The sequence below is a fragment of the Nannospalax galili genome, unplaced genomic scaffold (assembly GCF_000622305.1).
Source record: "Nannospalax galili isolate Female #2095 unplaced genomic scaffold, S.galili_v1.0 scaffold1146, whole genome shotgun sequence".
NCBI classification, from domain to species: Eukaryota; Metazoa; Chordata; class Mammalia; order Rodentia; family Spalacidae; genus Nannospalax; species Nannospalax galili.
The window spans coordinates 713,390-730,289 of NW_008355380.1; the positions used below are offsets into that span (position 1 = coordinate 713,390).

Here is a 16,900-nt window from a genome sequence, read left to right on the forward strand (position 1 = left end):
TAAAAAAAAATGAAAAAAAATATTTTGCAAGCAGGTTCCTCATGCCCATATGATATATATATATATATGACTGGAAACATTCAGAGATGTAAACTGAGTTGAACCTATTCCCAAGTCCATTACAAATAAATAACACTATAGGAAAAGATATTTAGAAGTTAAAATTGGTGAAGCTTATATATACATATATACATATATGTGTACATATATATTTATATGATGGGAAAGAACAAAAACCAAAAAAGTTAAATTGATCCTTAGCATTTTAACTTTCAGTTAAGCACATAAAACTCTGCCTTTTATTTCTCCATGAGCTTTTTGTGAAGAAAACTGCAATGTATTGTTCACAAATCTCTCTCCTGATCATCTGTATCTTTCGCACAGTTCCTAAAAAGATCATTGTCCCATCTTCTTTTAACCTTGGAGGTGGCCTGAGGCTAGAATGGGTCAGTGAGATTAAAGAGAGGGTTTCCACTCTGAATACTTTCCGTAGACGTTCTCTCTTCCTCTGCTTTCTGTTTGCGGTCCTTCCTGGTCTGCTCCTTGGCCCTTTCATTCTTTTTTCCCAGTTCTGCAGGAAGAGCTGCAGTATTATCAACATCACTCTCCTCTTCAAACTCCTCACCTTCTTCCTCTGTCAGAGGTCATCCTCAGTGAAGTTGGCAGCAGGAATTTGGCTTCTTGTTCCCAGGTTAGACCATCCCTGTTTTTTCCCTTGCTCTGGAGCTCTCTCTTCTAACTTTCTCCTGGTCCTGGTGATGAACCTCATCAAGGGCATCCTGTGTCGTTTGTATTTTATATTCGTGTGAGAGGGAAGGTCTCTGCTTGAACAGTGCTTTGATGGTTGGCTCAAATCCACATTTCCTTTTCCTCTTCCACCTCTTGCAGGTTCGAAAGTTGGCATGGCTCTTGTCAGCTTTTATTTCTGGCCAGGATCTGACACAGCCGCTTGGAAGATCATCCACAAACCATCATGACTCTTAGGTCCCTCATACAATTAATCACTGATGTGTTTTATAGGAGGAATACAGGCACTTCTGAAAAATTCATTTAGGGTGAAATGAATGGTAAAGCAGCATCGAGCCAGGCATCAAAAGCTTCCCGCGCCTTCCAGTGCTCTGTCCTCTCCCCACCACCCTCAGTGAGGGCTCCAAGGCTACAGGGAGCCATCCATGTTCCCTCCAAATCCAGGCACTGACCAAGACAAGCTGGCTTCTAGACTGCACAGAATGGGATCTCTGTGCAGGTCAACTCCAGAGGGGACCACACACGCTCTGTCATTTGCCTTTCCTTTAACTTTTAATTTTTAAAGAGATTTTCTATTTACCTATTAAAAAGAAAAAACACACAAACAAACCTTAAGTTCAAAACTAAAACAATTTCTAAAAGAAGCAGCTTCCATTAACAATGCAGCGTGTGACTTTCAGGACATTGCCCACATGATGCAAGAGATGCTTACTCAGTATGTGTCAAAATCACATTTTGGTCCTGACTGGTTTCCACTCAGCAGGAAGTCCTAGCATCCTCCCTGTCTGCTTGGACCTGACTATTGTTAAAGGTTGAGTAGTACTCCGTGCCAGGGATATAATTGGTCACACTCAACTTCCCACTGGTGAACATCTAGTGTTTCTATTATTTAAATTCTGTTTGCAAACCAGGCTGCACACACACACACACACACATACACACACAGACACACACACACACACGACCCTTCAGTTGACAAGACACCTGTTCTACTTCAAATGTTCAAATGTCCCCCACAATCCCTCCCCTGAGAGGGGAGGTGCCAGGGCCAGAGCCCCCTTCTTCCATTTCAGTTTCATCTGGTACCAGCCAGAGATTTGGAGGGAGAGACAGCTGTATAGACCATAGCAAAGGGACATGGAACTTGTTATAGTCAGTCAACTGTCTGTGGGGTCTACCCACGTCTTGATCATGGCCTGTCAGTTCCAGTCATAGACAAGGCAACAGGATGAGGGTGCTGGATTTCAAGAACACAGTGTCTGTCAGTCAGCCCAAGCACCACACGCCACTGACTTGACTTTCTGATTTTGGTCACTGACTTGCTAATGAGACCACTGGCACAATAAGCACGAGGAAACTCAATCTAGTCGCATTCCTGGGGAGGGGCTCATCTTGGAGGGCAGCTTCAGATGTGAACAAGCTGCTGTGACTGTAGGAAGCCTCAGTGCTGCCTATGCAGGTGGAGATGTTGCCCTCTGCTGCACACGAGGCCTCAGGGTAACATCTGCAGGCATGCCTATTCTCTTAGATGGAGCCCCAGCAGGAGGCTGGACAGATGAGGGTCCTCAGGTCCCCAGCAGGATTTGATCTCATGACCCTTCTATCTCAGTGCTCTTTGTCCGTCATGAGCAACCATGATCTTCCTAAGAGGGCAGAGTGGTCACAAACTCACCCTGACTGCCAGTGTAGCTCCCCTGACACTGATGTCCTCTGAGCCACCTGAGGCTCTCTGTGCCTCAGGAGTCACCGCTCAGCCTCTGAAGTTGCCCCACATTGCAGCCCTGGCCAGCTCTCTGCCTTTATTTGCAACTTCTTTGAGTGCTCAAAGGCGCTTCCCCAGTCTGTGGGAAGATAAGTGTCAGTAGATGCTCTTGTCATGAGACCAAGCGCTTGCCACAGAAGGCAGCTCTGGGCTTCCAGAACACTCCTCTTCCTCCACAGGGAAGGTCAGCAGTGCTGGCCACTCTCAGTCTATCCAGACCTCTCCTCGAGAGTCCACAACATGCTGGAGCCACAAATCCAAGGGACGTCTCCCCTGAAATGGAGAATTTCTCTGGTGATCTCAGAAGCAGATTGATTCCCTTTACCTCAGGGTTAGTTAGAGAAAACCTAGACATTTCTCCTAGAGCAGTCTGAGGACCTCCAGGGGAGGGAAAGTTTGGGTTGGGAGGGGGAAAGGCAGAGATGTAAAATTAGAGATAGGGAGATACAAAGAAGGAGAGACAGAGACAGGGATGGAGAAAGTCCATTACAGTAACACAGAGGGACTCGGAGGGATACACAGGGACAGAAATGGAAAGATGCAGAGACAGCCAGAAAGAGACAGATACAGAGAGAGAGACAGAGAGACACACAAAGACAAAATAGAACACTGAGTCAAGACAGAAACAGAGAAAGGAGAGGGAGAAGACAGGGGGAGGCATTTCATAGAACAAGAACGGACTGATTTGCGTTCCCAGAATCTCAGAATGTGAGCTCATCAAGTTAGTTACGGTGAACTGGTTAGAGTGGCCTCAATCTACTATACCAGTGTTTTTCATAAAAAGTGAAACCTTTAATGGACTTTGCAAATGAATGGTGGGATGACACGCTGTGGATATGAAGACTAACATCAAGTGGTGGTCTACAAGTCCAAGACCTCAAGGGCTGCACCAGCTTGCAGAGCTGGAGGTGGGCGGAGCCAGATACTCCCTCACCCTCCGAAGGACAGACCTGCACAAACCTTGATCTCAGACTTGCAGGTGAGGTCCAGGAGACAATAGTTTGTTGTTAGAGCTGCCCAGCTGTGGTTCTTTGCTTGGTGGCCACAGGAATCTCATGGGTGGAGCTCCCCACCCCTGGCCACAGGAATCTCACACATGGAGATCCCCGTCCTTGTGCTCAGGGCTCTGGGGGATAAGTTGAGGCTGAGCCCATGAACCTGCAGTGCCTGTGACCAGGTTGGTGAGTTAGGAGCAGTGCTGGCTTCAAGCTCACTTCTCACCCCCCAGGGTCTCTGTGAGGCCTGGGCAATTACTCTGTTCTCAGTTGAAACAAACCTAAAATGCGGCTGACTCGTCTGTAAGAGAGTTTTCCAAACCGGACACCGCAGAACAATAAAGGACCCAGAGTTCAGAGGAACTGGGTCAGGTGCATGTGAAGAGGAAGCAGAAGACTAAAGACCCAGAGACCGAAGGAGCTGGGCCAGGTGCATAAGAACATGATGCATGAGGCTGGCAGTGCTTCTGTGTGAAGCAAAAACTAGTGGCAAAAAATTAGTGCCTAAATGCATTATGTGGAACAGGTAAACACTGCATAGAAGACTCAGTCCAAGCTGCTCACACATCAGAAAACATAGCTTTGAAAATACAAAATAGCAACTAGAGTTCATCAACAAATCCGCAGCCAGAGACATTTACCTCTTCCGTAAACACATTATCAGTGAATTGAAACATATTCCTAGAGATTAGTTAAATGTATAATTATCAGTTTTAAAGTATTATATAAATAGAAAGCCATGCACCCAGCCAATCAAAAGTACAAATCTTTTGAACCCTCATGAAAGTGACCAGCACAATAAATAAATAAAAATAAATAAATAAATAAATACAGTGGAGACAGATTATGTAACACAATGCAAAAAGTTTTAATTAGCTAGAAAAATAAAAACAAAATTCCACGCATATGCTTAATAATGAATGTGCTGAGTTGACAAGAAACAAGGATTAGCACATAGACAAAGTAGAACTTAGGAACAACAAAAGCCCAGTATCTAGTTACCCGTATCTACAGTTAGAGCAGCTCTGGGACGATTACGCAAAGCCATCTTGTATTCACAAATACAGGACCCAACGTGGCTGAAAACAGTAGGCCAAGCATTGCACTTGATTTTTAAAATTTTATTATTTTTATTTTGTGTGTGTGAGTATATTGCCTACATATATATAAATATACCTGTGTCGTGCAATGCCCACGGAAGTCAGAAGAGGATGTCAGATTCCCCTGGAACTGAAGTTATGGACATGTTTTGTAAACTGCTATGTGAGTGCTAGGAATCGAACCTGGGTCATCTGCAAGAGCAGTCAGTGCTCTTAACCACTGAGCCACTCTGCAGGTCTTTAGGCAACCATATTGTTGAGACGTCATGGGTGCAATTCCTTGTCATGTCTGGAATACACTATTGAGAAGCAGGCATTCTGGTTCTCTGGATCTTAAGATCTTTCCACTCCTTCTTCTGCGATGGTTCCTGAGCCTTAGGAGTAGGTGTACATTGTAGAGGTATCCACTGGGGCTGGGCACCCCACAGTTGTTTGTTCTCTGCATTTTGACCAGCTGTGGATCTCTGTGGTAGTCTCCATCTGTTGCAAAAAGAAGCTTCTTGAATAAGGGGTGAGAGCTACATTTAACTGTGGGTATAAGGGTGAGTATTCAGAATAGATTTGGAGTGCTAGAGGTAATCAAAGCCTGCTGAGAGAGGGAGAATCAATTTTCTCTAGGGATGAGTTCCCTGATAGGTTATCCAGTCTCTAAGTGGTCAGCCCTAAACACGTACATGTGAACAATGTAAGGTAGACTCAGTGGATTTTGTGTGTGTGTGTGTGTGTGTCTACATATATGTGTATATATATATATATATAGCAATAATAATTAAAGAAGAGGTCATAAAATTGAGAAGGAGTTGGGGGTTGCAGGGGTAATGCACTCATGTATGCAATTCTCAAAAAATAATGAAACAAATATGGATGAAATAGGAAGAGGCTGAGCTCTGCCAAAACAGTTTTCAGTTCAAATGCTCTGTCCAATGCCTCTGCTTGCTGACAAAGTGTAGTAAGGAGCCTGGGTTCAGACCCTCCCACCTGAAACAAAGTATCAGACAAAGCAAATGAAAGAACTGTGTTCCAGACATGGGACATAGGGCCACAGAGGACAGTGGTACTGGAGAGAGAACAGACAAGGAAAATTTCCATGCTGGGGGCGGGCACCCAGATAGAGCAGGCAGCCTCACTAAGCCAAGGATGTGCCAGCCCTGGCAGCTGAGGATGCAGAAGGCACAAAGCTATCTGAAAGAGGAGGACAGGAGACATACATATGGTCCCTCAGCTTGGAGCAGCCCATCAGGAAGGTCAGGAGGACCCAACTGTGAGGTCTTCACAGGGCTAGCCCAGCACCCATCTCACCAGTCTGAGGGGCTTTGCCCTCACAAATACATTGGTTTACTAGGGTTTTCAAGAAAAAGCATCATGGAACAGATGGATTAAATGAATGTTTCACCCAGCTTTCTGTTGTCTAGAGGCTGAGATGAAGCTTGGGCAGTGATCATTCCTCTGGAGGTAAGGAGAACCATCCCAGCTCTCCCCCAGCCCCTGGGGGCTTGGGCCCTTGACCTGTAGAAGCACCACCTGATTATCCTTTATGCTCTCCCATGTGCCTCTGTGTCCAAGTGCATACTGCAAAGGATCCACCCTAGGGAGCTCATCTGAACTCAGTCATTGCTAAGACCCTGTTTTCAAATATAGTTTCACTCACAGGTACTATGGGTCAGAACTTCAACATGGAGGCCAGGGTCAAGTCCAACCCTCAGCAGCAGAGGCACAGCACTGTCACTAGACTGAGTGCTGCTCTGATCCCACTTAGGGAGAGTTTCAAAACAAAAGCAGAAAGAGTCAAACTATTTCCATATAACTTCACCCTAGAGCAAAGCTTGTGGATGTTTATAGGGATACAAAGATACCCAACACCCTAGTTAGCGCAGTCTACAATGTCTGAGAGTCAACCAGAAACTGGCAAGCTGTAAGAAAGAGGAAACTGTGACTCATAACATACCCTTAAATGACACAGATTTCATAGACAGTGACATCAGGACAGTGTGGCCACACTGCAAAAAGCCAGAGGTTGAATGTTTAAGCAGGCACATAGAAACACAGGAGATTTTAAAAATTAAAACTACCCTTTGAGTGGATGCTCTTAACACAGAACAGATGTTCTAGAGAGTAACATCCGTGACCTTGAAGTTTTAGAAATCTATCCAAAATAACACACATAAAGAAGTAAAAAAGAATTTAGCATCAAAGAAGTGAGGGGAACCTAGAGGTCCTAACAGTGTGGTGTAGCCATTTCCTCTGAATTGACACATTCTCTCCAAATTAAGGAAATTTATAAAGCCCCCCGCAGAAGCCCAGGAAGCAACCGGACTTTCTAGCCCCCTCCCAAGGTTAAAACAGCCACCAATGATTGCAAAAGAGAGGAAACTCTTTTGTGGAGCTGCCTGCAAGTTGCTCAGAGAGCTCCAAGGATACAACTTTCATGCTGGGGTGATGCAGCTGCCTTTGGGTCACACATGCTTCTGTAAGTAACTCCCCTGCAATGCTCTGGTGAGTAACCCCCTTGCAATACTGCTGTAAGTAACCCCTCTCCAATGATCCTGTAAGTAATACCAGTAAACTCACTGGTTCACCAGGCTAGCCTTGGGTGGAATCATTTCTTTGCTCTGTCATCAGTCTCCTATCTGGGCTGAATAGACAGTTGCTCCCATCTTCCCAGTGTATCAAGCAGGATCCCCAAAGGAGGGGAATATAAAAATATTTGAAGAAGTAATAGCCTATTTTTTTTTTCAAATGGCCCCTGGAGCCTGGTGGTCAGCCAACGTACTCAAGCAGGTGATCTTCAGGTTCAGAGACCCTGTGTCAAAAAATAAGGTGGAGCTTGATTGAAGGAGACACCAGCCTCCACATCATGTGTATACACATGCACATGTGCACAAAAGCATGTTTACACAGATACATACACACATAAGCAGATTCCTTCAGGTGTTAAACGCTGCAGTAATTCTGGCAGTGCCCACTATGACGAAGGCTGAAAGACCTTCAAGTGAGAATGTGGACCTTCACGAGGAGACGAGGAGCCTTCGGAGCCTGCGTGCGGGTGAGCCTCTAATCAGGAAGATTTCTTCTTGCATAAACCGTATAGAAAGATAACCAACAGTTTCAAACCAAAAGCAGCAATGTAGGTGTTTATAACTGTGTAAGTAAGGCAGCAGCAGTGTCCACAGGGCCAGGAGAGCTATGGAGGCAAATGACCAGTTCTTATACTACACATAAGCGACCCTGTGTCACCTGAGGGAGAAGTTGTAAGGTGGAGAGGTCCACCATAGTCCCTGAAGTAAACAAAACAACACGATAGTTGGAGACTGTGAGCCACCAGAAGAGAAAACACAGGCTAAAGCAACACAAGAAATATCCTACCAAACCAAAAGAAGTCAGAAGAAAAGAATCAAGGACTAAGCAGAACACAGTGGGATGGGAGCGCTCAGTCCACATACAGGAACCACATTGTCAGTGGCCTGAAACACCCTGATTAAAAAGAAGAGGTTTAAGCCTGCTTGGTGGCGCATGCCTTTAATCCCAGCACTCGGGAGGCAGAGGCAGGCGGATCTCTGTGAGCTCAAGGCCAGCGTGGTCTACATAGTGAGTTCCAGGACAGCTGGGGCTACAGGGAGACCCTGTCTCAAAAAGACCCCCCAAAAAAAAGAGGTTTAGGTGGGTATAAGGGCATACCTTTAATCCCCGCACTGAGGGGGCAGAGGCAGGCTGATCTCAGTGAGATGGAGGCCAGTCTGGTCTACATAGCTAGTTCTAGGCCGGCTAGGGCTACAGGGAGACCCTGTCTCAAAAAAACCAAACCAAAACAAAACAAAAGAGCAGAAGTTGTAAGGCTGGGTAAGGAAGTAAGACCCAGAGGTGTATGGCCTGCAAGAAACCTTCTTTGATTGTAGTGGTTTGGAAGTCAAAGGTTGGAAGATAAATCCTTCTAGCATCAGCGGAAAGCAAGCTGGTAGCAGAATTAATTTCAGGTAAGGTGGATTTCAAAACAAGGACTAGACCAGGGTAGAAAGGTGACGCTGTTCGGCTCTTCAAGAGGACGCAGTGCTGCTGGATGTTTATGAACGCGATTGCTACACTTCAAGACACACAAAACGAAACAGCCGCAAGCACACCAGTCATTGCAGGCAGGGGCTTCACTACTGGTTCTCAATAATCAAATGAGCAGAAGGAATACTTGGTCTAAACCAGACTGGAGCAGTAGGAACCGGTCAGGCCCAGTCGATATCCCACAGAGCTCTCTAGGCAGAAACTGAGGCAGAGCCTACACCCTGGGTTTTCACAATCCTGAGCAGATCCACAGGCTGGTGTTGAACATCCCTCTGTACTCTGTCACACTTTCACCCCCACCACAGCTCACCTAAAGTGCTAGCCCCAGATTGCTGCCTCATCAGGACATCCCGGTATCCGAGAAATGAGGCTCCAGGGCCTCCCACTCCAGGGCCCCCTTGCCACCACATTGCGGTGCAGTGGCCTGGGCAGGAGAAATGGACCATAAGGAAGGTGTTGGCATTTTGCCACAAAGCACAGAGTTCGTGACGGCAGCTCTTTTCCCACTCACAGGCCTACTCCCAGGGCCTGTGAAAAGCAGCTCCTCACATCTCCCTCAACACTGGCTCTGCTTTCCACTTGCAAATCACAATGGCCACTCTGTCATGTGATGCAAATAAATCTCATATGCCCAGGTTCTCACCAGACATTTTGCTGGGAAGCTGTGTCTTCCAAACTGGATCCAGAAGCTTCTCCATTGGATTCCAAAGAGTAAGCACCCACAAGCATCGATGCCCCAGCTGACAGTTCTTCTGACCCATATCTTTTCTAAGATTCCATATGGATTCTGAAAGAGACAATTCTCTGGGTTTTACCTGAGAATGCAAGTCCAGATGGGTTATTCTAGAAGAGTTCCTGACACTCTCTTTCACTCATTCAATCAACAATCATGGGGTTTGGGGACAGAGACCAAACACTGATGTTCTGGTTTCTTGGAGCTGAATGAGTAAGTGTGGCCCAGCATCCGACACTGAGCTTCTAGGGGACCAGTCACATACCTTTTGAACAGGAGTGAAGGATGGGAGGATGGGAGCCATGAAGGAATTCAGAAAGAGCAGGAATGTGCAAAGGCTTTGGGAAGACTCAACCACAGCACCCTGAAGCCTGGCAGCAAGGCAGGGGTTACTGGAGCAAAGACCCGGGGACAGCAAGGTAGGTATAGGGTCAAGAAGCAGGCAAGGGAAGTCATGCCAGGCCTATGAGGTTTAAGTATAAAGTGTTCCCCATTCACATTTGAACACTGGCTCCCCAAGTTGGTGACACTGTTTGGGGAAGTTGTAGAACTTTGGAACTCGGGGCCTGGCTGATGGAGGTGGCCCTTGAAGGCAAGACCCACCTCCGCACACATACACTCTCCTCTCTCTCTCTCTCTCTCTCTCTCTCTCTCTCTCTCTCTCTCTGGCTTGGGGAGGGGGCCCTAGAACGCAACACCCCCCCCCGCACACACACACTCCCCTCTCTCTCTCTCTCTCTCTCTCTCTCTCTCTCTCTCTCTCTCTCTGACTGAGGATTCTGCTTCCTATCTGCCACCATGATGTGGTGCGTGCTCTTGCCACTACAGAGACGCTGCACTGTGCCCTCCCTGCCATGATGGACTGTGAGTCTCTGAAGCCTCTAGTCAAAATAAATCTCTCCTTCTTTAAGTTGTTTCAGTCACAATAGTGAAAGAAATAACTGTTAGGATTGATACTGACTCCCTGGGACAGGAGGTCTCATGGGACTTTGAGCAGAGAGAGGATGTTTTTTGCTAACAAGCTATTCAGGCTGAAGGAGAAGTGTGGGTAGCAGTGGGGCCTGGGAAGAGGATGCTGTTCCCCCAGACAGGAGCCAATGATGGCCTCACTAAGTGCTGTGGAGGACATGGTGGAAGTGGCCAGGCTTTATGTGTGCTTTGAAGTGGAGATTTCGCATTTAACAAATGGTGGGTGGTTGTGGGCTGTGAGTGATCACAAAGAACTGGAGGTTTCCTTGAGCCTGGTGGGGGAGGATGAAGGAAGAAGGCTGAGGGAAGTTAGGGATTTGGGCTGGGACATCCAGACAGAGCAACCTCTCTGGCTCATTCTCCGTTTTGTGGTCCTGTGTAGGCATATCAGCAAGCAGTACAGCCAAGGGGCTCCCTAGCTGTACACACACGGTATCACAAGAGGACTTTCCTATCTGGGAAGATCCTGGTGAGTGGTGCAGGGACAGAGCTGGACTTAAAGGTTCAGTCTGATGTACTGCTTTACAAGTTCAGTGGGCCAGCAACTGCCAGGCAGGTGCCATGTCGAGCAGGTACCATGCTGGGAGCCCAAGAAGCCATCAGAGTCCCCTTGGAAGGGGTATTCTACATACCAGGTGGCAGGAAGGTATGTGGCCACAGTCCAGGCACTGGAGGCCTCTGGATGGCTCTGTTCTTGCCCAGCCCAGGTTGTACCCATACACCTCCAAGGACCTGGCAGTCCTGGCTACTAGGATCTGCATGCACTTGAGACAGTGATCTCAGCTGGACTCTGATGTTCCTGGTACAGTCAGAACTAGGGAGGACTAGGACTCTAGCTGAGGCCCCTGTCCATTTGTCTACAGGGCTCAGCTGGCCCATGTTGGTCCAATAGTAATGGAATGCGTGTGTGTGTGTAGGGGTGTCCCTCTTCAAATCCTCAGAGTGGTCATGTTCAGAACAGAGTTGTATGTTCTTTTGCCACAATGTCTGGAACCTGCACTTGGGGTCTGGGCTTCCTGTAAGTGCCACAAACTGGGATGCTTGAGATAGAGAGGTTTACCTCTCACACCCCAGGAGGCCCACCGGTCTGACACAAGACTGTGCACCCTCAGAGCTCCTTCCTGCCTCTTCCAATCATCTCCAGGTAACTCCAGGTGTCTCTGGGCTTGTGGCCACATCATCCTACCTGTTACCTCTGTCTCTATGTGGCTTCCTTCTCTGTCTGTGTCATCCCTTATTGGACTTGAGCCTTTATCCAGATGATTACAGCCCAGCTCCACCTGACTGTGCCTATAAAGGCCCCTCTTTAAACAAGGTCATAATCCGAAGTCTCAAGTGGACATGAATTGGGTTTGGACACCATCTTGTCACTGTAGCACATAGTGCCAGAATTTGGAGAGCGAAAATGGCTTGGATTCCAAGAACTGGACGTGGTGGGACGTGTCTTGACCCATCATCCATGCCCTTGGCTACCCCACAGTGCAGTAGGTTCCTGGTAGGCAGACCACCGATAACCAAGCCTTCTCTAAGAGGTTCCAGGTACACTGCTCACCTGTGAGCCCCTAGAGATGAATGCCATCTTTGATCATGACCCTGTGACCCAGGCAAGGCAGAGAACTTCAAGAGGAGAGGTCAGGAAAGGAGCTTTGGGCAGCTGGCAGTCATCTTGCCTCTAGAGGCCTCCCTCTGAGCCAGTGTCCTCCAGGTGTGGCTGGATTAGTACTGGGGCAAGGTGGGGGCAATGCTATCTTCCTGCATGCCCTTGCTAATGGTTGCCTGCTCTATCCTTATAATTCATCTTTGCTGGAGAGGTCCATAATTATACCCATTACCAAATGACAAGGTGAGGAACCTGCCCAGTGTTTAACAACTAAATAACCCTAAGGCGAGCCACACCTTGGCTGTGCATGGGTGCTTACAGAAACACAGATGTATGGGACCTTGTTGACCCAAGAACCTTAAGATGTGGCTGTGGGCAGCCAAATCTGGGAGCCTCTGGTGAAAGTATTTCTGGTTTCTCACTCCAATACCCTCAAATCTAGGTACCTGAGAAGGAGATGTAGACCCTCCCTCACCAGTGCCTGTTGAGCCTCGTGTGCTGCAAGGGGTAAGTAAGTATGGAAGTAACACCATGGAGAGGGTCCTGGAACTTTCCAGATCTCCTGGGTGAGCTGAATGTCATCCCAGGGCTGGATTGAGTTTTCTTCCCTAGTGTCATAGGTATACTTGGGAACACTGGGGGCCTTGACCAAATGCTTGACTCACAGAGTTCTACCAGGTCTCTCGGGTTAAAGTCACATCAAGAAGTAAGAAACCCTCTTGGTCCTCAGGCAACTAGAGGCCCAGAGTGTTCTGGAGCAGGACTGATCATGCCTCTCTGGGCACTTCTGGGGTACGCTCCCAGTCACTACATATGCTTGGTTTTCCACAGCACTGAGCCATTGCACTGAGCATGCCCAGGACATTGCCTGCCTGAGACCCAGTCCAGAGAGTCCCTTTATGGGGAAGGCTTCCCCAACTCCCTCTGGCCACTGAGGACATCTGGTATCTCCCTGAGCATCTCACACTGCCTCCTGCCCAGGTCTTGCCACATCTGTTTTGCTGGGTGTGGACCGCTTCAAGCTCAGGGATTTAGGAGCAGGGTGGATGGAGCCCACCTCTGTAAGTTCCACCCTGAAAGGTCTCCACTGCCCTCTCAGTTAGGGGTTCCGGGAGCAAGGACATGTGTCAGTGTTCTCAAGTGATGGAGCAGACAAGTTTGATGTGAGCAAAAACATACATGTGTACTGTCCCATATGATAATCTGGAAGAAAACTGCTGCTCAGGGACTTGCCAGGCTTCTTACTTGGTGCAGGGTCTACCAGACCCCACCATTCAGAGACCAGGCCAAATACAGTCCATGCTGTTCCTACCCTGGGTTTGTCCCACCCCAACCTCCAATTCCACAGAAGTGAGTTGAGCTACCTGTCCTGTCCTCCACAGTGATCTCAGAGGCTCTATTTGACCTGAGGGGATGGAATGCCTAGCCAGAGCTGTGGGACATAGTCACATGAAAATAGACATAAGGTGCAGAATAGCCCATCTTCCCAGGAAGCAAAGAGAACAGAACCCTATCTCCCCAAGGATGGTTCCATACCCAAGGCCTATTAGTTAAGACTCAATTCAAAGTCATGCAGAATTACAAGTCATTCAGAGGCCAGTAGGAACTACATGGTGACCAGCTGAGTGTGGGTTCTTGTTTCAATTTCTAGTACTTCATAACTCTAAGCTATGAGGCTGGGAGGGTTCTGGGGTTCCAAGCTTTGAGGACCACTTGGCAATAATGAGGCTGAGCTAAGTCAGACATCCCTGAAGACCCTGTGTCCTGCAGGTAATACTTTGGTTCTGGGATCCCACAAGGGGAAACCCTGTATCAAGGGCTAAGGACAACATTGTTCAAATGAAGAAAATAGTACTTTCAGACTGAGCAGCTGTGGGGCAGTACAACCTAGTTCATCACCTGGGGAAAGCATACAAAAGTGAACTGTACATGTTTACAAACAAGGAGGTATTATGTATATTTCTATGTGAATGTTTGGGGACAAGAGGAAGAGGAAGGCCATACATACAGCTCTCGTCTGTCATGGTCAGCCCTAGGCTCATTGTAACTTTGAGGGGGTACAGTGAGGGTCCACCATGCAGTATTTATCAAGGCTGAAAGAACCTGGTCATTGGGAAACAGATGTCCGCATCTGTGGGTTCCTAGCTGACAGCTAGATAGTCTTCTGGTCAAAGGATAGCCATGATACCTCAAGGGAAAGTCATGGGCTGACACTTCTCATCCTGGATGTCTGATCTGGCCCAATCCAGACACAAACTGAGGTGAAGTCCACCTCCTGCCAGCAAACCATGGCTACCCAAGGCCAGGTGGTAACAGGACCTACCACCACCTATCCTGGGAGGGGTAAGATGAATAGACTACCATGCCCTTAGCCTAGGAGGCTGTCATCATGTCTGTCCCCCACCACAGCCTTCTGGACAGAAAAATGTACTACCATGTCCCACTGGCCTGGGGCGTTCTAAGCCTGATCCAAGATCTAGCCACTACCCCCTTTTATACATCTAGTTTCTGAGGAATTAAGAGTATCAGGGAGAGGCTGGGTGCAGAAGGAAGTCTTGGTGGCCCAAGCCTACCCATGTCTCCACTGGGGCGCTTCCAAAGTAGAAGGCGCCTCTGCTCATCCTCCCCTGCCCTGCCCAGCTGGACACCCTTTCCTCAGCCTCCCAGGTCCACTCTGAGCTCTGCTGCCATTGCAAAGTGCTACTTGGCTCCTCTTGAGCAGCTCCAGGGTCTGTCACCTCCTGCCTGCTAGGTCTGTTGGTATCCCAGTCTGGCTCAGCCTGTAGCAGCCACACATGGTGGCCAGGCTTCTTGGTGGCTTCAAATCTAGTTCCTAGTGGCAGATGAATCAGAAGTCTAGGACCCCTGCTCCTCTCTCAGGGGAATCCCAAGGGCTCTAATAGGAACACTCTTAAATTAAATAAGGAGCCAGGCATGGTGTAATTATCGTACTTGGGAGGCTGAAGCAGGAAGATGATGAGTTTGAAGTCAGCTTGGACCACAGAGTGAGAAAAAAAATGAAAAATAAGACAAAAAATTAAATGAGGAAAAAAATGTATTTTTATTACATAAAATGTTAAAGTTGTGTAAATCAAAACAAAAAGCAAACAAGGCAAATGTTTGCAGCAAAATAACAGAGGAGACATGCCTTTCATATATGAAAAGTGTTTATTAATCAATATGAACAATACAGCAATAGAAATGTAGCCATAGATCTGAATCACACATCAGCCTGCCGCAGGTAAAGATTTAACACCAAAGCCATACTAGCACATTATTATTATTATTATTATTATTATTATTATTATTATTATTTTATTATTAGAGACGGGATCTCTGTAGCATCTGCCTTTTGCCCTGGGACTCTGCAGAACATTTTCTGTACATATTTGTGACTTTCAGAGACATTGGTGCTATCCTATTCAAGTACCAACCAGGCCTGACTAGGATCTGACGAGATGGTAGTTTCTGACTTTCTAAGTAGGATTGACACCAGTGGTCCAGTGTGGAATGTACTTCCGCATGTCTGAATACCTTCCAAGCCTTAACCCAGTCACCAAGACAGGCCTGCAGGCCAACTGGCCAGGGCAAGCTCTTCTCCACAGTCATCTGAGACACATGAAGGACCGTGTCGGAGTCTACTGTAAGCACAGGAGATGGTGTTGGACACCAGGCAGGGCTCCACACTGCTCGCTGGGAGGTAGTGCCTTACTGCCAATGACAGTTTTCAAGCTTAGCAATGTCCTCCCCTAGGCTCTACTCCCACATCCTTAAGACCACACCCCATACTATGCTCTTCTGCCTGGCCCTTGTATCCTGGCTATCTCTCTGTCCCTGACTGCCTCCCGGCATGGTCACTCATCTCTGTTAGGGGCCACTCCCCAGTCTTTGTGCCTGTCAACCACAGTGCCCAGGTTTGGCTCTGACTGTTAGAGACTGGAAGGTAAGGAGGAGGTCTGAATGGGGGACCACTCTGTAAAGTCCACCAAGTCCTGGAACCTGCCCAGCTCCTTGCTCTAGTGCTGAGCCAGACTTAGTGACCATGGGGCATCTCTCCATAAAACAAGCAATTTCCTGTACGACAAAGTACTCCCCCCACCTTTGTCTTACAATTGTGAATATTTATTTCGCTTAGACATATCCAGATTAAGACCACCTCCTCTGGGAGAGCAGAAAGTCTAGGGAGGGGTTAGGGCATGCCAGGTGCCACCAGCCACAAAGGACAAAGCTCCCAGTTGAGATGAGAGCCAAAGACAAACAGGCCAGCCCCCGCCCCCAGCTCCCCAAGGGCCAGGTGAGAAGCTCTTCGTCCCTCCTTTCCCTGGGGACTAATCCCTAAACAAATACATTTTCTCATCCTACTCCCCCACATCTGGGAGGAGCTAGCCTTCCCACAGGGTGGGGGAGGGGGAGGGAAGAACAGGAGCCCTCAGCTGCACAGCCTAGAAGCTTCTCTGGAGGACAGGAGTGGTTCTTGAAGCTGTGAGGAGTTTCATTCCTTGCTGCAAAGACACCGTAGAGCTGGTGCTCTACCCCAGGAGACTGAGAGAATGTCGGGGGCGAGGAGCTCTGCACTGCTCCAGTACGTAAGGAACCCCAGGCATGAGCGGGAGGGTTGTGTGTGGCACCAGCCAGTCATGACAAGGACTTTGTCAGTACCACGAGCTTCTCTTACTTCATGAATTCTCACACCCTCAGCCCCAGGAGAGGATGCACAGTTCCTGCAGTGTGGACAAGAGCTTTGGGCTCTGTCCCCCAGGGTCTGCTGCAACCTTAGGCTCAGAGCGCCTCAAAGCAAGATTCCACTCCCAGTCAGTCCTGAAGTGTCCAGCCCATGAAATGCCACCATGTGCTCCTCACCCCAAACACCCTGGGGTGCCTGTGCTCAATAAATTCTCTGTGGGAACTGCTGTGAGGAGGCCTGGGAGGAAGTGACGCTAAAGG

General features: G+C 48.0%; 1 pseudogene; it reads right to left on the bottom strand.

The window, feature by feature from the left end:
• Positions 1 to 344: 344 nt before the first annotated feature.
• On the bottom strand, positions 345 to 904 carry LOC115067602 (annotated as a pseudogene).
• Between the last annotated feature and the right edge of the window lie 15,996 nt (positions 905 to 16,900).